General features: G+C 37.0%; 1 pseudogene; it reads right to left on the minus strand.

Annotated features, from left to right (window-relative positions):
• Positions 1-20,673: 20,673 nt before the first annotated feature.
• LOC122749558 lies at positions 20,674-21,678 on the minus strand (annotated as a pseudogene).
• Positions 21,679-22,208: the final 530 nt, after the last annotated feature.

The following is a 22,208-nucleotide window of genomic DNA, read 5'->3' on the forward strand; positions in this document are numbered from 1 at the left end:
AGAACAAGAATGATAGGGAAAATGTGTCTGGATGATATTTTGTTTGACAAAGATCTTGGAGATTTAGTACACTTCAAGTTCAACATAAGTTAACAGTATAAATTATGGCCACCAAAAAACTAATGCAATCTTAGGCTATATTAAGATAAGTATAATGGATTTTCTAGATTAAAAGGGGCTGTGCGCAGAGTCCAACCCCTCGATCATGCCAACACAGACCCCAGACATGCTGAGCAAGAGGAACTTGCCCCCAAGCCTCCAGATCAGCTGTAGCATTGGTGTCTTCTGGAACTAAGGTTATGGTAGTGTGAGAGGGCTAAATGCTTGGCTGAGGTCGGGTGAGGGGGGAAATATAGAGGTGTCTGTGGCACCCAAGGAGGAATTTGCCTATCCCATCCCAGCATGGAACAAGGAAGAAATCCTGAGTGGCAGGAGGCCCAGGTAGGGGGGGGGTAGTATAGGTTCCTCAAAGTTAAGAACCACCACAGCACTCTGCCGGCTGGTTAACTAGCAAATTGGCTTGATGTTATGTTTGGACCAGAGAACAGACCAGGTGAGAGAAAAACCTGCCCTCCCTCAAACTGAAACACCCAGGACCCTCTGACGCTTGGGACAGTATAGCTTAGAAGGATGGCCCCACTGTAAGAGGGAGTTAAAAGTCAAGTAAAAGATGGCAAGATGAGCAAGCAAAGAAAGTTGAGAATTATTGAAAGTTTCTTTAGTGAAAAGGAAGATTGAGGTGCATCCTCACAAGAGGATAGCAACCTCAGGGCCCCTACATCCAAAGCTTCCAAGAAAAATATGAATTGGTCTCAGGCCATGGAAGCACTCAAGAGAAAGTAGGAGAAATAGAAAGAAGATATAGAGAGGTGAGGAAAGAATTGAAATAGAAATGAGAACAATGCAGGAGAGTCATGGGAAAAAAGTCAACAGCTTGAAAAGCCAAATGGAAAAGGAGATGCAAAAGCTCTCTGAAGAAAATTATTGCCTAAGAATTAGGATTGAACAAATGGAAGCTAGTGACTTTATGAGAAACCAAGTTCACAGTAAAGCAAATCAAACTGAATAAAAAAAATAGAGGGCAATATGAAGTATCTCCTTGGAAAAACAGCTGACCTGCAAAATAGATTCTGGAGAGATAATTTGAAAATCATTGGACTACCTGAAAACCATGACCAAAATAAGAGTTTAAAGAGCATCTTCCAAGAGATTGTCAGGAAAAATTGCCCTGATATTTTAGAAGCAGAAGGCAGAATAGAAATGGAAAGAGTCCACATATCACCTCCTGAAAGAAATACCAAAAGAAAAACCTTCAGGAATATTATAGCCAAATTCCAGAGCAACCAGGTCAAGGAGAAAATATTGCAAACAGCTAGAAAAAAAGGAATTCAAATACTGTGGAGCTGCAATAAGGATAAAACAAGATCCAGAATCATCTAGCTTAAAGGACTGTAAGTCATGGACTATGATATTCTGGAGGGCAAAGGAACTGGGACTATAGCCAAGAATCACATATCCAGAAAAACTGTGTATTCTCTCTCATGGGAAAAATGGGCATTCAATGAAAAAGAGGACATTTAGGCATTTGTGATGACAAGACCTGAACTGAATAGAAAATTTTACTTTCAAATACAAGCCACTACAGAATCATAAAAAGGAAAACAGGAAGAAGAATTCATGAGGGATATTAAAAGATTAACTGTTTACATTCCTACATGGGAAGATAATGCTTTGAACTCATAAAAATTTTCTCAGGATTAGGGTAGCTAAAAGGAATACACAGAGGACACAGGTCTGAACTGAATACAAAGGGATGATATCTGTAAAGCATTTATTTTTTGTTTATCCTTGTTCTTTGTGGGGCAAACAGGGTGGGGTCTTTTATGTCTAGGGCTGAATTTGGGCTCAGGACCTCCTGGGTCCAGGGCTGGTGCTTTGTCCACTGTGCCACCAAGCTAACCCATGATGACATCTTTAAAATAGGGTAGAGGGGTAGGAGGAATGCAGTGGTGGAGGGGGAAGGGGAGAGGTGGATTGGAGAGAGGTAGTTCACATGAAGGAAACAAGAAAAAAGCCTATGGAGGTGAGGGAAGAGGGGGAAGTAGTGGTGGAGTGAGTAAACCTTACTATCATCAGAATTGGCTCAAAGAGGGAATAGCATACATACTAAAGTGGGTATAGTAATATATCTTTGCCCCTGAGGGAAAGTGGGAAGGGAAGGAGACAAGGGGGGAGGAAGAAGAAGAGGGGAAGGAGGGGAGGGAGCAGTAAAGGCAAAAGAATTTAGAGGAAGGTGAAGATGTTCTGCATAACAGCACATGTATGACATATATTGAATTGCTTGATTTCATAGGGAAGGTTGAGGAAGGGGGGAAGAGGAAAAATTTAGAACACAGAATTAGTTCAAAGACCTTAATCTCATCAGAGTGTGCTCAAGGAGGGAAAACATTCACACCCAACTGGAAGGAGTAATCTATTTCCTTTAGGGTCATTACAGGAAAGTAGGAGGAGAAGAGGATAAGGAGGGAAGGGTGAAAGAAGGGAGGGTAGAGCAGGGGAGGGGGCACTCAGAAATGAAACACTTTTGAGGAGGTATAGGGCAAAAGAAGATAGAAAATAGAGTAAATGTCATGGGAAGGGAATAGGATGGAGGGAAATAGTTATGATGATTGAATACAATAGCCAAATGTATGGCACCTACTTTGCTGGGCTATTGTGAAGAAAATTCTTTGTCAAGTTTAAGGTACTATATACAAGTTATGATGAACAGGATGCTGTCAGAAATACCTGGAAAGACATACATGAACTGAAGCAGAGGGAAATATTCTGTATACAAAATAACAGCAATAGTGTAAGACGATCTGCTGGGAAGCACATGGTTATTTTCAGCAAGGCAATGATAAAATATAAGCTTGAAGGACTTATGAAAATTACAATCCACCTACAGAGAAAGAACTGATGGTATCTGAAAACAGATTAAAACACATTTTTTTGACAATTCATTAATCTGAAGTTTTGTTTTTATGTTTTCTCTCACAACCTAGCTAATGTGGGGATGTTTACTATGACTACTCATGTATAACTTATATCGAATTGTTTGAGTTCATGGGGGTGGTGGGTGGGAAGGGAGGGAGGAAGAGAAGTTGGAACACCGAGTTTTAAAAGATTGATGTCAAAATTTGTTTTTACATATATTTTGGAATATAAAATTCTAAAAAAAAAGATAAGTATAATGTATTAGATTAGGAAAATAAAGTCTTACTATGATTCTCCCACTTCTTGACTATTCAATTAATTTGTTTGTAAGGACATTCATAAACTAAAAGGCGCCCAGAAGGAGGTAACAATTGATAGTAAAGGTGACTGATATTATGCCATATAAGGACTTGTTAAAGGTACAAGAATTTTTAGCCTAGAGAATAAAAGTCTTTGGGTGTATGAGAGGGGGATGTTAGCTTTCTTTAAGTCTTTGAAGGACTGTCTTATGAAAGTATTAGACTTCTTCCTTGCACTAGAGAGTAGAATGAGATGTAGTCAGTAAAAGCTGCTGAGAGACAGATTTAGGAAAAATGTAAGGAAAACTATAGCTGTTCAAAAATGGAATGGACTACTCCCAGAGTTAGTGCATTCCTACTCATTGTAGTTCTCTTAGATACGGCCAGATGACCTCTTGTAGAGAGGATTTTTTGATCATATACAGATTATACTACATGGCCTCTGATATCTCTTCTAACCTGACATTTTGTCATTCTGTTGTTAGTTGTGAGTTCAGTGAAATTACGTGAAGGTACTGTGATTAGGGTTTCAAAGATATTTATTTGAAAGCTGTATTATATAATGGTGTAGTGTAAAGGGAAATAGCCTAGGAGTTAGAAAATCTGAATTCAAATCTCAGATCCAAGACTTATTGGCAAATTACCCATGTCAAATCATTTTATTTCTCAAAACTATTTTTTTCATGTGTCAAATACGGGAACTGAGAAAGGTACTCTCTATTTGCATTCTGGTTCTAAGTCTATTAGTTTAAATGTCAATCGGAGAAGATGGGTGGGTCACATATGGGCTTTTTAAAAGATGAAAAAAATTCAGTTATAGGGAAAGAGTCAGAGGAGAGAAAAATGATTAGATAAAGGAAGTGATGATCAAGGGAGATATGGGTCTTCGTTTTCGTATCTGTGGATGAAACAGGTTAGACTTAGATGATCTGTAAATTTTCTTCTATCCCTGGACTTCTATAATTCTGTGATGTTGGAGGAAGTAAATTCTACAAGGAACTAATAGAAGGCTTTGAGTTCTGGTATGGTTAATATAGAGTCAAACTGTGTGACATGTTAGGAGTGGGGAAATGGTGAGATATTGGATATGGCTGCAAATGGAAAATTTCAGTATTCTCATTAAAAAAAAAATTAGTTTGGAATTATGTCCCTGAGTAAAGGGTAGTTGGTTGCTCCACTCTGAAGCCCCAACATTCTCCAACCCAATAAATGAAGATATTAGCAAAAGCAAGTTAATAACATTTCATTTTCCATTTTGCTTACCTGTTCTGTAGGAGAATAGGAAACTAAAATTTGTATGTCAACAAAATGTGTATGTCTTTGAGACACTCGAAAAGTGCAATCAACTAAATCCTATTATTACATGATTCCTTATTACTCGAATCCAACTATACAGCCAATAAAAATCTGAGCTCAGGATATAGACAAAAATATATCAGCAGGAAATATGGAATAATTTGCCTTCCTTAAAACCCAGATATTTGTAACCATCCAAACCTGAACGACTAAATATACATAACTAAACTTTATACCATCAAACATCTACAGCTGGGATGGACCTCAGAGACCATCTATTCCTGCTTTCTTGTTTTACAGCTGAGGAAACAGAAGTTCAAGGACATTCAGTGATTTGGCCAAAGTCACATAGTAATAATCAGAGGGACGATTTGAAACTATACCTTTTGACTCCAGAGCCAATGCTCTTTTTTCATTGTGCCCCATTTCCTCCAAGCTTCTAACTTCACTGAATTACATTTTTGTAAATTATTCATAGTAATACGTTATTGTTTTAAGATATTCATATTCAATAATCCATGATTTCAGCAGATACAAATCACAGACCATTTATTGATAGATTGTTTTCATGAGTTGTTTTTGCTCAAAAAAATTAATATCTTGATGCCTAGCCTTCTGATGAAGAGCTTTTCTAAATTCAAAAAGTGTTTTGTCAGGCCAATACTTAAATCCTTTCTAATGTGATAGGACCTGCCAGAACTTGTGCTTTGTTATTCTTTAAGAATCCAGGGGACCTCTTCATTCCATGATATGGTATTGGAACAGGGCTTTAATTGAGTAATGTAGCACCATAAAAATAATTTAATTAAATTTAACACATATATAGTAAGTACTTATAATGTGTTAGATGGGAATTCGAAGACAAAAGCAATCTTTGCCCTCAAAGAGCATGTATTCAATTGAAAAGAAACAACATCTATAAAGGCAAATACTTGCAAAATGTATACCAAGTAAATGATTAAAAGTAAAGAAAAAAAGGGCAAGAACCTATAACTGATGTCTGGGTGAGAGGAAGAGAAAAATGGCAAGGGAGTGGCAGGTGATTGTATCAAGCATAGATAAATGTTTCTGAGGATGATGCTCAGCAACTTTTTTTTTTTTTTTTTTTTGTAAAGAGAGTGAGGAGAAAAGAGATATATGAGAACAGGGTCGAGACAAGTTCATAATGAATTATCATAGATGTGGATGCCTTGAATTTACCCATGAAAGAGAAGAGAATAGCCTGATTAATTAGATAGTAGAACCCAATAACATGTTGTTTACAAGCAATACATTCAATATGCCCAAAACAGAACTCATTAGATTTCCCACTAAACTCTTTCCCACTCCTAACTTTCCTATCACTATAGAAGTCAACATTACCCTCCCAATCCCTTATATTTACAACCCAGCTCTCATCCTTGACTTCTCACTATCTTTTGTCCTCCCATTTACAATTTGTTGTTAAGGGCTTTCAGTTTTATCTTTGCAACATCTCTAGAATAGGACTTCTCTCTTCTGACACTGCTACTGCTCTCATCTCCTCATGCCTGGATTGCAACATCTTGCTGGTGAGTCTTTTTGCCTCAAGTCTCTCTCACTCCACTCACTCCATTCCTTTCTATTCCACTCCAATCTCCATTAACCTGCTAAAGTGACTTTCCTAAAATTCAGGTCTAATCATGTCATGTTTCCACTCAATAAACTCCATATAATTCCTGTTGCCTTTAGGATCAAATATAAGAGCTGTTTGGAATTTAAAAACTTTCATAATCATATCCCCTCCTGTATATCCAATCTTCTTACACCCTGCTCCCTAACATGTAATCTTTAATTCAGTGACATTGTCCTATTGACTGTCCCACATATCTTGGCTCTCGGCATTTTCCCTGGCTTTTTCTCATACGTGGAATGCTGTCCTTCTCAGTTCCAACTACTGACCTCCCTGGATTCCTTTAAGTCACAACTAAAATATTATCTTCTACAGGAAGCTTACCCCAGCCTCTTTTAATTCTACTGCTTCTCTTTGTTAATTATTTCCTATTTTTATTTTGTATATAGTTTGCTATATACATAGACATATACACATACAAATATACATATATGTATATGGGCATATGTATCTATCCATCCATATCCATATATACCTACATACATGTATTCATGCACAATACACATAAATGTATATGTTTATATATTAATCAATATACATATATACCTATATATACATACATACATTTATACATACATCTATTCATACACACATACATATATACACATGCTTCTGGATGACTTCTCAACTTCTTACTTGAGTTTTTGAGCTGTGTTCTGTGGAATTTCTGGAGGGAAGGTCTGGGCTACCCTTGTTGTTACTTTGGGAGGTGGGGGGATTGAGTGTTGTTGTGTTATTCTAGGATCTCAGTGACAGGGTGAGGACCTATAAGCTTTAAGTGTTCCCAAAGTTGTGTGATCCAGGGCAAAGTTGGATTGCTACCACACCCAGGCCCCCAAGTCTGAGCTCTTCAAATTCCTGTTCAGGGTTTGGATCTGAGCAACAGTGGACTGCTACTGGTCTTAGCCCCTATCAGATAGCTGGGATGTGCTTTTGCCTCAGAGTCAGTCACAGCTATAGATTTACCTATGGTTTGAGAGTTTTGCTTTGAATATTCCTTTGTATCCTGAGCTAGATGCTTTAGGTAAGACCCAGCCTTGGTCCTGCAGTCCAAGCCATGCCACTTCTGCTACCAGATTCTGAATTTCCTCCTTTCTCCATACATTGCTCTGTATTTTCCTACTGTGGAACACCACCTGCAAGCACAGATAGATAACTTTCTCAATCTGCCCTGGATCTACAATCCCTAGAATTGAGTAGTGTGTGACAAATCTACTAGTTTGCATCTGGCCCAATTACAATGCCCAAATATGTGTCAGGTGTTACCGTGGTCAGGGTCTGGAACTTCCTTTTGCTCTGATATATAACCTGTTTCTGAGTATTGAAATGCTTCCTCACAGCATGCTTCCGGAAGGACCCTTATCCCCCATGTCCCAGACTTCTCTTTCTGTGCCAAGTTAGGCTGGACAAATGACTCCCTGTGATTTTTTTCCTGGATTTCCTTATCAAGATTCAGTCTATTGTATTATATAGATCTGTTTGAAAAGGGTTGTAGAGAGGAATTCATTGCACTGCTGCTCATCACTTCCTTTCACATATTGGCTCTGTCTCCAGAGACCAACCCAACTGATTCTTCATTAAATCAATTAGAGTAAAAAATGAATATTAGAGACAGAGGGACACAGAAAGGAAGGAGAAATACCATCTGTTCCTATGAGACTGGAGCAAAGAGGGACTGCATTAGTGATGATGTTGTGATGTGAGATGTGGATTTGGGAAGGAGTTCATGATGGATGGCCTCAGTTTTTTGAAATCAGAAAAAATATGAGAAAAAAGAGTAGCCAAATTGGGAACAATGAAAAAGAATATTCAGTATAAATGAAAGTGCAGCTGCTCAATAAATCAGAAACATTGCCTTTGCTATGGTGCCTAAAGGCATGCTCTCCTCTTCAGAACACTTTAGGCAACTTATTCCTCATCTGCAAAAAAGATAGTTTAGTAATCAAATAAACCCAATTTCAGTTGAGTAGAGAGGAAGGTGAAAAGCATATAAAAGGTGTGTAATTATTCATGCCAGATTTTTCCCATCACCCGAGGATTCCTTTCTATTGGCTACTGAGGCTAAAACAATCATAAAGCTGTGTAATGTTATTTGCTATGACCCTTTGGGATTCATATACATTTCAATATAACAAAGCATTTAACTAAATTCTTTTCACAAGTTTAAATGAGGAGCTCATGAGCCCACTGTAAGCAATCATGTAGAAATATACACAGACATATTCAACCATAAAAAAAAATCAGTCCAGAAAATGAAAATGAAATACTTGTCTGATCCTGATAATTGTAGCACTTAGCATGGTTGATAGTCAGGCATCTGAATTAGGTGAATATAAATTATTTAAATCTATTTCAGATAAGGTCTCTAATGTATAAGCATCTATAAAAGTTAGTTTCTTATGGGAGAAAAAACTGCATTGTCTCCAAAGTTGCATGTCTCATATTGCTTTCTAATAGACATCTATCTTTGGCTTCTGCATATGGAGTACTCATATTTTACTCTGGAGGTAATTCTGTGGTCTTACAGAGCCTACTAATATGGTGCTTGGCACATAGCAAGATAATCACTGCCTACTTCAGAAAAGATTATTCTTCTTTAGCAAATAATGAAAGCAATGGTGTATTCTTGAGTTGTATCACTCCTGATGAGTACTGCACTCATGATCTAAACTCACTATCTAGTATAACATCAGTAGTACCACAAAATTTCAATTCTGAGAATCTGATTATGAATCATATTATACCTCAGTCACCACTTTCCCCTGAATGCCTCTTATTCTCTAGAATTGCTGCAACATTGTGTTTCACTCACACAAGAACTAATTTGCTCCTGTAATATGTCATATTTCAGAAACCATAACTTATTTAGACTTCTAGGATGTACTATACACACAGTAACTGTCAGAACTATATTTATAAAGACATGATCATTTGAGCCAATGAAGGCAAATCATCACACCGCCAATTTGGTTGTGATATTAGGTATTGATGGCATAGGTCACTCATAGGGTATATTGGTCAGCTTGCTCAAAATCATAGGTGGTTTCAGTGTTTTGGGGTAGTAGTAGCCACATGAATAAAATAGGCAATTTGTCTTCCTTAAGTTCCTAATGCTGCCAAGCACCAAGATGGGCACCTAACAAGATGCTTTGTGCATAGTAGGTGCTTACTATTTACTTTTAAGTGTTGAGATAGATAGTTTTGAAAGAGAAAGATTTTGGGCAGCTAGGTGGTACAGTGGATAAAGCACTGGCCCTGGATTTAGGAGAACCTGAGTTCAAATCCTGCCTCAGACACTTGACACTTACTAGCTGTGTGACCCTGGATAAGTCACCTAACCTTCATTGTCCTGCTCCACCCCCCACCCCCCCCAAAAAAAAAGGAAAGGGAAAGATTTTATTCTATTTCTTATAAAGGCCCTGACATACTTAAGGTAAATAAATATGATCTAATGAGTTTTCTTTAATGGAAGTACCATGCCACTGAACATAGAGTTTTAAGAAAATACCATATCTTACCTCATGTAGAAATGGACAAGTCACTAGCTGACTTTTGAGGTCCATCCAAGCTATGGAACTGTGATATTATTATCCTGTGATCCCTATCAACTCTAAATCTGTGATCCTATGACATAAAAAAAGAATCTTTTCTGATGAATACATTTGCACTGAGTAGCAGTCATCTCTTCCCAAGTGTCAAATTAAGGAACTTTATTCATAGATCTAAAAGGAACCTATATAAATAGAGCCAATGTACGGGACAGAAATTTGGACTCAGTTTACTTATTATCAATAATAATTCATATTTATATTTGTGGTTACATTTTACAAAACATGATACACACATGTACATGCATGTGCATGTGTATACACATGCATATATCTGTATGTGTATATATATATATACACACACACACACATACATATATGTGTGTGGGGGTGTGGGGGTGTGGGGGTGTGTGACATTCTCATTCAAACCTTACAACAGCACTGTGCAATAGGTAAGGAAACAGACAGGTTAAGTGATATTCCCAGGGTCACACAGTGTCTGAGGTAGGATTTTAACATTTTTTTTCTGATTCCAAATCAAGTATTCTATGACACCACCTAGTAAGGACCTTGGCAATTCTCACCAGTCTACTCTAGGTTTACATCATAAGTAACTGGGGTTTTCAAAACTATTCTTGCTCATGTTAATATTATTCCGGGCTCATTCTCCAATTGATAGATGATCAAAAGATATGGGGGCAGCTAGGTGGTGCAGTGGATAAAACACTGGCCCTGGATTCAGGAAGACCTGAGTTTGAATCCGTTCTCAGACACTTGACCCTTACTAGCTGTGTGACCCTGGACAAGTCATTGTCTTGTTGCCCTACCCCCCCAAAATAGTTTTCAGATTAAATAATCAAAAATACCTATAGCCATATTAAAAAATGGACTCACTATTGATTGGAGAGATGCAGGTCAAAACAATTCTGGCGTACTACCTCATACCTATCAGATTGGATAACAGGACAGCAGAGGAAAATGACAAATGTTGTAGGAGATATGGGGAAAACGAGACATTAATACACTTGATAAATTTGTAAACTGATTCAAACATTCTGTAGAGCAATTTGGAACTATCACCAAAGGGCTATAAAACTATGCATGCTCTTTGACCTAGTAGTACCACTACTAGGTTGGTATCCAAAAAAGAGATTAAAACAACAACAACAAAATGTTGAATTTGAAATTGAGGAGATGCCCAGAAATTAGGGAATGGCTGAAGAAATAGTGGGATGAGATTATGATGGAACACTATTCTACTATAAGAAATGATGAGAGGTATGCTCTCAGAAAATCCTGGAAAGATTTACACGAGCTGATGCAAAGTGAAATGTACTGTATACAAAGTAACAGCAATATTGTAAGACTATTAGCTCTGAATGACAGCTATTTTCAGCAATACAATGATTGAAGACAACTCTGAAGGACTTATGAAAAATGCAATCCATCTCCAGAGAAAGAACTGATGGTATCTAAATACAAATTGAAGCATAAATTATTTTTTAGTTCTTTTTTCTAAAGTTGTTTTGGTCTATTTTCTTTCACAACCTGACTAATGTGGAAATGTTTTGCATGACTTACATGTATAACTTATATTGAATTGCTTGAGTTCTTAAGGGGGGAGGGAAGGAACAAGAGAATCTGGAACACAAAATTTTAAAAATTGATGCTAAAATTTATTTTACATGTAATTTGGGGAAAAATTCCAAATAAATAGGGAAAATATTATTTTGGACTCTTTTTCATAGTAATGTTTTTATTCAGGGCTTCTTTCTTCCTGTTCTTAAATTCAAGAATATCCCAAGCCTTAGTAAGGGCTTCTAAAAAGGAGGCAAACTTACTACCAAGATCTTTCTACTTATTATATTGTATAATTTTAGTTAAATAACTTAATTTCCTTCTGGTGTAGTTAACTCATCTCTAAAATAAGAGAACTGAACTAGAAGGTTTCTGAAGACTTCTCATTTTAGCTCTATGATCATATCATTAATTTTAATATTAATTAACAAATAATTATTATAATTGATATTAACATTAATTAATATTCATTGGCTTATGATTGGAGAATCTTCCTTTCAGGCTTTGTTGTCATACTGTGTTTGCAGTAATACATCTATTTCTCTAATTGACACTGCATTTTTACACAAGGGCAGTTTTTTTTACCTCCCTTGTGGAATAAGATCTCAAGAATTCTATCCAAATAAGCTTCTTGGGGTTTTTTTTTAATGGGTTATGGGGTCACAGAGGCCACTGTAATAGTTGGTTAAGCTACAGATGTTCTTCTGTGAAGATCTCTGTGATGTTTTAGCATGCACAACTAATCACCTCATCCCTTTCACAACCATCCCAGCCATTTGTTTTTTCCATCATGTAGACTACTTCACAACACAAAGAAGTTGTGATATGAACTTTTTATTTCTAACCCTGTGCTTATTCTAAATACTAAATGTCTTAGTAGCCCAAACCCTCTTCTTTAGTACTACTATTTTCTTCATTTCATTTGTCCAGTATAGTCCCTGTTCTTTGGTAATCAAGCAGTTGTAGATAAGTTGGAAAAAAAGAAGTTAACTATATTGTTTTTGCATAGATTATGAGGATCTGCTTTCCAATTGTGATCGCTGAGCAAACATCTTCTTTGTAGATCATAAGACCCTTTTTAGAATGGACACGAATTTTAGGATTTTCCCATTGCCGTCTATTCAAGTAAGCATCCCCAAATCTTTGATCTATTTTCCAGTCTCCCTCCAAATCCTAGTTTTTCATATCTAGGTAGCTAGAAGGAATGGTGGATAAAATGTTGGACTTGAAATTAGGAAGACCTTCATGTGAATCCTGCTCCTAAATACTTACTAGTTGTGTGACCCTAAACAAGCAATTTAACCTTTCTCTGTCTACCTTAGTTTTATCATCTGTAAAATGGGGATATAAATAGCACCTACTTCCCAGGGTTATTTGTAAAAGTGCTCTGCAAGCCATAAGTGATAGCAATTACATTATTATCTAGGGCATCTAGATGGGGATAGGCCATGTTCCCTTGGCATCTAATTCTTCAGTTCTACATTTCCCTCTCCTAATAGATCTAATTCTTTAAGGTAGAGCGTAGTTATCCAACTTTTGTGAATGTCTCTAGGAGACAGGCCATAAGACACTGCCATTTAATTTCCATGACTTCTACTTTCATTTGTTTTTGTTGTTCAGTTGATCGTTCGAGTCTGACTCTTTGTGACCTTGTGGACTATACTGTCCATGGGGATTTCTTAGAAAAGATACTGTAGGGGCAGCTAGGTGGCACAGTGGATAGAGCACTGGCCCTGGAGTCAGGAGGACCTGAGTTAGAATCCAGCCTCAGACACTTACTAGCTGTGTGACCCTGGGCAAGTCACTTAACCCCAATTGCCTCACCAAAAAAAAAAAAAAAAAAAGAAAAGAAAAGAAAAAAAAGAAAAAAAGAAAAGAAAAGAAAAAGAAAAGATACTGTAGTGATTTGCCATTTCCTCCTCTAGTGGGTTATGGCAAACAGGTTAAGTAAATTGTCCAGCGTCACACAGGTAGTAAGTATCTGAGGTTGGATTTGAACTTGGGTCTTCCTGATTCTAGGTCTAGCATACTGTCTGCTCAGCCACCTAGTTACCTTCCACCCAAATTACAACATACTCAATTTCTATTTAAGAAAATTAAATTTATAGATAATTCAATACAAAATAAATTATAATGGTATAATTAGAACCCATTTTATCATATGAAAATGGTATTCAGATGTTATTATCTTTTAGGTAGAGCGAAATTCTCCACATAGCAAATATCTTATTCCGATGCCCAAATTTACTAAATTCATGCAGCCCTTCATTATAATTAATGTGGGTGCTGAAACTTATCAACTAGGTGAAAGAAAATAAATCAGCTGAAACTTTATAATCCCCAAAACACATTTTCCCAATTACTATTTCCAAGGACTAATACATTCCTAATTCAAATATATAGTCTTTTGAATGCAGCCTTGCTGCAATATATTTAAATTTTTATTGATAGCTTTTGTATTTATATTACAGTCATTTCTAAGTATACTCCAACCTACCCAGGTCTATTTCCATTTAAAAAAATAAAATGAAGTTAAGCAAAATCAAGCAACACATAGACTACATCTGAAAACTTTTGTAACATTGCACATTTATAGTTCCCCACCTCTCTTAAAAAAAGGCTTGTGTAATAAGCATTCTTGCCTCTTTCCTTGAGTCAAAGTTGGTTAGCATAATTACACAGTATTCACTTTAATCTTATTTTTTTAATTTACATTGTTGGATTAATAGTTTATATTATTTTCCAAGTTGTGCTTACTTTACTTTGTATCAGTAAAATTTTCTTGTGTTCCTCAGAATTCCTCATATTCATTGACCTTTGGTACAGTAATAGTCTATTCCATGCATATGCTACATTTACTCTTTCCCCAATCAATGGGCACCCATTTCCCTCAGGTTTTTTGTGGTAGTTGCTATATAGGGATCTTTTCTTTATGGTTTTAAGTTCCTGATCCTGCAATGGGATCTTTGAGCAAAAAGGTATAGACCTTTTTATCACTTTTTTTTTCTGAAAAATTCCAATTTGCTTTCAATAATGGTTGAATTAATTGCAGCTCCAATATATTAATTACATACAGTCTGACTGTGTGTATCTTCCTGCCATTTTCCAACATTATTTCTGTGAATCCTTATAGTTGTGTCTCAATTTGCATTTCATATAATATTTGTGATTTAAAGCAATATTTTAGGTGGCTATTAATTATTTGCAATTTATTTAAGAACTATTTGTTCATATCTGTACTGTTGCAATTTCATGAAGGTTTTTCTTCACGTATGATGTCTGATAGTATGTCTAACTTAACAATTTCACTCCCATTTTGACAAAAGACTGCCCCAAAACATATTGTCCTCAAATAAATAAAATCTTGTTATATTATTGAACAATTTAAATCACAGACAAACATGCATATGTACATATTTACATTTTAACAACTTATTTAACATATACATACTTAACAATTTTATGTATACACATTTCACAACAAATCCCAAAAGTTTTCAATATACAATTGAAGTATCCAGGAATTCCATAAAAAAGATTCCCTGACATTTGGTCTGATGCTCTTGTTTCTTTTTTTTTTTAAATTTATTTTTTTCCATTACATGTAAAGATAGTTCTCAACTTTTGTTTATACAAGCTTTCCAATTTCAGATTTTTCTCCCTCCCTCCCCCCTCCCCTAGATAGCCGGTAATCTGATATAGGTTATACACACACACACACACACACACACACACACACACACACACACACACATACATATACATAATAACATTAATCCTATTTCTGCATTAGTCATGTTATAAGAGAAAAATCAGAGCAATGATGAAAAACCTAAAAATAGAAAAAACAACAGTACCAAAAACAAAAGAAATAGTATGGTTCATTCAGCATCTCTACTCCACAGTTCTTTTTTTTCCCCTGGATTTGGAGATCTTCTTCTATCATGAGTTTCCTGGAACTCTTCTGTACCATTGCATTGGTGAGAAGAATATAGTCCATCACAGTAGATCAACACTCAATGTTGATGATACTGTGTACAATGTTCTTGTGGTTCTGCTTATCTCACTCATCATCAGCCCATGCAAGACCCTCCAGGTTTCTCTGAACTCCTCCTGCTCATCGTTTCTTACAGCACAATAGTATTCCATTGTATTCATTTACCACAACTTGTCCAGGCATTCCCCAATTGATGGGCATCCCCTCAACTTCCAATTCCTTGCCACCACATAAAGAGCAGCTATAAATATTTTTGTACATGTGGGTCCCTTTCCCCTTTCCATGATTTCTTTGGGAAAAAGACCCCAAAGTGGTATTGCTGGGTCAAAGGGTATGGACAGATTTATTGCCCTTTGGGCATAATTCCAAATTGCTCTCCAGAATGGTTAGATCAGTTCACAGCTCTACCAACAATGCATTAGTGTTCCAATTTCCCCACAGCTTCTCCAACATTTATTATTTTCCTTTTTTGCCATTTTAGCCAATCTGATAGGTGTCAGGTGGTACCTCAGAGTTGTTTCAATTTGCATCTCTCTATTCAATAGTGATTTAGAGCATTTTTTCATATGGGAATAGATAGCTTTGGTTTCTTCATCAGAAAACTGCCTGTTCATATCCTTTGACCATTTCTCAATTGGGGAATGACTTGGATTCTTATAAATTTGATTTAGTTCCCTATGTATTTTAGAGATGAGGCCTTTATCAGAAGTACTGGCCACAAAAATTGTTTCCCAGCTTTCTGCCTCCCTTCTAATTTTGGATGCATTGCTTCTGTTTGTACAAAAATTTTTTTATTTAATGTCATCAAAATCATCCATTTTGCATTTCATAATATACTCTATCTCTTGTTTGGTCATAAACTGTTTTCCTTTCCAAAGATCTGATAGGTAGACTATTCCTTTCTCTACTAATTTACCTATGGTATCACCTCTTATGTCTAAATCATGTATCCATTTTGACCTTATTTTAGTATAAGGTGTAAGATGTTGGTCTATGCCTAATTTCTGCCATACTATCTTCCAATTTTCCCAGCAGTTTTTGTCAAATACTGAGTTCCTATCCCAGAAGCTGAAGTCTTTGGGTTTATCAAACACTACATTATTAGTGTCATTTACTACTGCATTTCCTGTGCCTAGCCTATTCCATTGATTTACCACTCTATTTTTTAGCCAGTACCAGATAGTTTTGATGACTGCCGCTTTAGAGTAAAGCTCCAGGTTTGAATTTTTTTTCATTATTTCCCTGCATATTCTTGATTTTTTGTTTTTCCAGATGAATTTTGTTATTATTTTTTCTAGCTCTATAAAATAATTTTTAGGTGGTGTGATTGGTACGGCACTGAATAAGTAAATTAATTTAGGCAGTATTGTCATTTTTACTATATTAGATGCTCTTGTTTCTTAACAAGGCATGGCCCATCCCTGGGATTCCTGTGGGTTCCTGTATGTATCCAAGAGCCAGGAGAGACACATATTGTACCTATCATTCTATCTACTTAAGATATTTTGAACACAATTTCTATTTTCCAATAGCGTTAGTTATCTGTCCTAACTTTATAACATCTGGAAAATTTGATATAATTTAATTCAGACAACTGAATAGGGACTAGGACAGAACTTACACTCTTCCAGAGGCTTTATCTCTAGGTGACTATTTGATTAAGTATGGTGCTACCATACAGCCCATATCTCTGCATTTTTTTCACAAAGATATCAGCAAACTTTTTGCTGAAATTTAGGTATTCTTTTTTTTTTGTTTAGCTGTCTTGGACTCTTTGTGACCCTGTTTAGGGTTTTCTTGGCAAAGATATTGGAGTGGTTTGCCATTTCCTTCTCCAGTTTATCCTTTCTATCACTAACAGAAATAGGATTTGAACTCAGGTCTTCCTAACTCCAGAACACTGGATAGAGTGTCCTGCCTGGAGTCAAAAAGATGAAATCTGGCCTTAGACACTTAGTAGCTGAGTGTCCCTGGACAAATTACTTAACTCTGTTTGGTTAAGGTTCCTTATCTGTGAAAGAAATGCAAACCTCTACAGTATCTTTGCCACAAAAACCCCAGATGGGTTGCAAAGAGTCAGACACAATTGAAAAGTGACTGAACAACAAGGTAATTATTTTACAATTGAGATTATTCAGACTTATTAATTATTATATTTTATCTTTAATTTATGGAATAAAATAAGCATTATTCAAGCATTATGAATTGTTATATAAATGGTAAATCTGAGTTTGAACCAGATCGTTGTGAGAAAATTATTAATAATAGGGGTTTTGGGACTTCCAGGGTTCCCTCTCCTGAGTGACCCTGGCTGACCTTTTTAAGGTCAGCCCAGTGTCAGGAAATTACCTCACAGAACCTTGTTCCCACCAGTGAATCTGAACTCTGACCTCAGCACATTCTATTCATGGGCGGCCTTCAAGTCATGTCAATCAATGGACCTGAATGCTACTAGGCAATTAGCTTCGAGCAGTGTGTAGGGACCACCTGTCTTCCCTACTACAAAGAGCTTCTTGCTTTCTCTCCTGTACATCCTAGGTAGGCTTTCCTATCTTTCAGAGGCACAGGTTCTCTTTTGACTAATATCTAATATATTTTAATAAATTCTTAATGCCCAAACCTGGTGCTAAGGCTTCTAATGTATAAGTAAACCCTAGCTGATTTTCCCTACACTTGGGATGGAAAGAGACCACCATACATTAGATTTTAAACGTCACATCATATAACTTCATTGTCATAACTTTTCCCACCATATCATTTAGCCTCTCTAAAATGCATATTTAGAGGGAGCAACTAGATGGCACAGTGGATAAATCACCAGCCCTGGATTCAGGAGGACCTGAATTCAAATCTGGCCTCAGACATTTGACATTTACTAGCTGTTTGACCTTGGGCAAATCATTTAACCCTCATTGCCCCACAAAACATACAATTCATATTTATTATTTTTGTTTAAAGCAACATCTCGCTAGTATGTGTAGACTGCTTTTAGTTCAGTCATTTTTCAATTGTTTGTAACTCCATTTGGGGTTTTCCTTAACAAAGATACTGGAGTGATTTGTCTTTCTTTCTCCAGCTCATTTTGCAGAGGAGGAAGCTGAGGCAAATAGGGTTAAGTAATTTACCCAAGGTCCCATAGCTAGTCAGTGTCTGAAATCAAATTTGAATCAGGAAGGGCAGTCTTCCTAATCCCAGGTCCAGTGTTCTAGCCACTTTGCCACCGAGCTGCCAATAGCCTATGGAGTGGAGCAGAAAGAATACTGGATTTAGAGTCAGAGGATGCAGGTTCAGAATCCAGCTCTTCCTTGAAAAATGAAGGGGCTGTAAGAAATGACTGCCAAGGTCCTTCTCAGCTTTAAACTTATACTATAAATAGAGGACTCCAAGGTCCTTCACAGCTCTAAATCTAAATTCCTATTATGCTAATTAGATGGAAGCAACAAAATTCATTTGAATCTTATCAAGTCACATGGACAAGAAGTCGTGATGATATGTCTGAATTCCTGAGGCATACAGATGAGCCAGGGTGAATAAAATAAACCGCTTCAATCCTCTCTCATTCAGCTTCACTTTAAAAGGATGGGGAGGGGCAGCTAGGTGGCGCAGTGGATAGAGCACCGGCCCTGGAGTCAGGAGTACTTGAGTTCAAATCCGGCCTCAGACACTTAATACTTACTAGCTGTGTGACCCTGGGCAAGTCACTTAACCCCAATTGCCTCACTAAAAGGATGGGGAACATGTTCTTACTTCAGTAGATCCATGATTTAATCAATGTATGTACTTTAACTTCCACAAATTCCAGACCTTCAAAATTACATCACTAGAAAGAAAATAAACCTTTATGCACTTAGCTTGTTAATGTTCCCCCTTTGTTCTAGGAACAATTTTGCCTTTATCATGTATATTGGGGGCAGCTAGGTGGTGCAGTGGATAGAACATAGGTCCTGGAGTCAGGAGAACTTGAGTTCAAATATTGCCTCAGACACTTACTAGGTGTGTTTCCCTAGGCAAGTAACTTAACGCCAATTGCGAGAGAGAGAGAGAGAGAGAGAGAGAGAGAGAGAGAGAGACACTATGCATCTATATGGGTACAAAGACACACACACTTTGTTTTTATTTATCCATGAATATATCATTTCATTCAAATTAAATATAATTTCTTAGAATGTGGAGACAGTTTCATTATTGATTTTGAATCCCCGGTTCCCAGTAAAATACTAGATGCATAAAATAGGAGGGCTTTATAAACCCTCATCAGTCTTAATTTAAACAGACTAGTTCCTGGATGACAGTTATATAATTCATTGCTTGACTCTAACCCAAAGCTTTTGAAGCTTGGGAAAGCCAGCCTCCACTGATCTTTTGTAGGAATAGCCATGAATGGAGTGTCAAATCCATGCCATGATGCATGAATAGGACTTTGATGGAAAGCTCATTCTTAATGCCTTTAGAATGTACTAATTCCATGAGTGTAATAATGATTATTTACTTTTGTACTTTACATTTCTCCTTTGTTTTGGCTTTGAACTTTTTATTTATATATTTTGTTCTGGACATGTTGGGAAATTGCAGAATAAATTTAACTACCCCTGTGTTGCTCCCTGAGAGAAAGCTTACCTTTTTTATCAATTATTTGTTGTTTATTCAGTATTAGGGTTAGTATGACACTTGAATTGGTTGCACCTTTGTACATAGATTTTTTTATATAACATGGAAATTTACAACTATATATATACATATACATATAAGTATATATATATACATATATACATATACATACATACATACATACACACATATGTGTATATATATATATATATATATATATATATATATATATATAGAGAGAGAGAGAGAGAGAGAGAGAGAGAGAGAGAGAGAGAGAGAGAGGGAGGTAGACAAAATCAGGTCCTCTGGAAGGGTGATACATGGGGCCATGCTGGAGAGCTCTAATGGAGGGGAGCACAAAGGCAATCAATGCCTCAGTGTCCAGGAATGTTGTCTCCTGGACCTACTAGAACCTACAGCACCTACAAGGCAGGCAGTCATATACCTGGGGGGTGGGGTTGGAGGGCCAGTGCTGGCTCTGCTTAACAGCAAGTACCTCAAGACTACATATCCAGCATCACTAGGCAAACAGGGTTTAACAGGTAGCCACACTGTATTATTCCCCCATTTCTAAATTTAGGAAGAGTTGTTCATAGGTTTTATATTTCTGGTGTCACTAATCAGAGGAAAGATTTGACCTACATGAAAAGTACATCACACCTAATCCCTTAACCAGTGTCATGTTCTCTAGACAATAAAGTGGCAGCACATTAAAAGACTTTAAAATTGCAGCACCTTCTGGATTCCCCAAAGAGTATCTGCACTCTTCTTTAAATGGGACTCCTCATCTGGGTTCAGGGTTACCTTCACCACATCTGAAATGCCATTCTGCCCCAAGACACAGTGGACACTAAAGAAGGCGTCTTCATCAATGCCATATAGGCCCTTAATCATGGTGGGAATTGGATACACTCTCCTAAGATTCTTCATAATGCTTTCTGCCAGATCTGTCACAGACAATCCAATGGCCCAGGAAGTATAGCCCTTCAGCTTGATCACCTCATAAGCACTTTCAACCACCTATTTATGAACTTCTTTCCAATTCTCTGAATCAGCATCAGTTCCCAAAGCACGATAAAGATTCTTCAGAGACATACCAGCAACATTCATACCACTCCATACAGGAACACTTGAGTCTCCATGTTCCCCAAGGACCCATCCATGACAACTTGAAGAATGGACACCAAGTCTCTCCACCATTAGGTAACAGAAATGGGCAGAATCCAGATTGCAACTACTTCCAATAACACGGTTTTTAGGAAAGTCACTTAGCTTCCAGGCCACATATGTCAAAATATCCACTGGATTGGAAACAATAAGCAGCTTGCAATTAAGGCTGTATTTAACAATATTGGGAATGGTAAATTTAAAGATATTCACATTACGCTGGAACAAATTAAGATCACTTTTTCCCTCCTGTTGATGTGCCCCAGCAGTAACGACAACCAGCTTTGAGTTTGCAGTCACACTGTAGTCTTTGCCAGAAACAATCTTTGGTGTTTTGAGGAAAAGGCTATGTTGGAGATCCATCATCTCTCCCTTTAGTTTGTCTTCTATGACATCAACTAGGGCAAGTTCATCAGTCAAATCCTTCATTAAGGTACTGATGGCACATGCCATGCCAACTGCACCAACCCCAACAACAATGATCTTGTTTTGGGGAACCTGGTCTTCCTTTAGGACATTCAGAATGAGCTGATCCTTGACAGTAGTTACCATTTTGGGGGAAATCTAGGTTGCTGGTCAGGCTGCGAGGAGTCCTGAGTTAGATGTGAGACTGCTGCTCCCAGACTCGTGCCAAAAGTTTACCTTTTTAATACCAATATTTCCCAGGTACTGCTCCAAGAATATGAGTAATAGAAGACTATAACCTTAGAGGAATTGAAATTGAAAGTCACTTAAAGGATAATGCAGAGGTGCATGGTTGACATAAGTGGACTGCAATTTATTACCAAAAGGAATTAGGAAGAAGTGGCTCAAAGAATATCATCCATTTTTATTATTGTGATGTCAAGAGAAAATGAGGAATGTCAGAGAGAGAGAGAGAGACAGAATTTGGAAAAATTTAAAAAGACATGATGGGGGGAACTAGGTGGCAAAGTGGATAAAGCACCCGCCCTGGAGTCAGGAGGACCTGAGTTCAAATCCAGCTTCAGACACTTGACACTTACTAGCTGTGTGACCCTGGGCAAGTCACTTAATTCTCATTGCCACACACAAAAAAATAATAATGAAGGAGATGGTTAATCAAAAAC

The sequence above is a fragment of the Dromiciops gliroides genome, chromosome 3, assembly GCF_019393635.1.
Source record: "Dromiciops gliroides isolate mDroGli1 chromosome 3, mDroGli1.pri, whole genome shotgun sequence".
In the NCBI taxonomy this organism is placed as follows: Eukaryota; Metazoa; Chordata; class Mammalia; order Microbiotheria; family Microbiotheriidae; genus Dromiciops; species Dromiciops gliroides.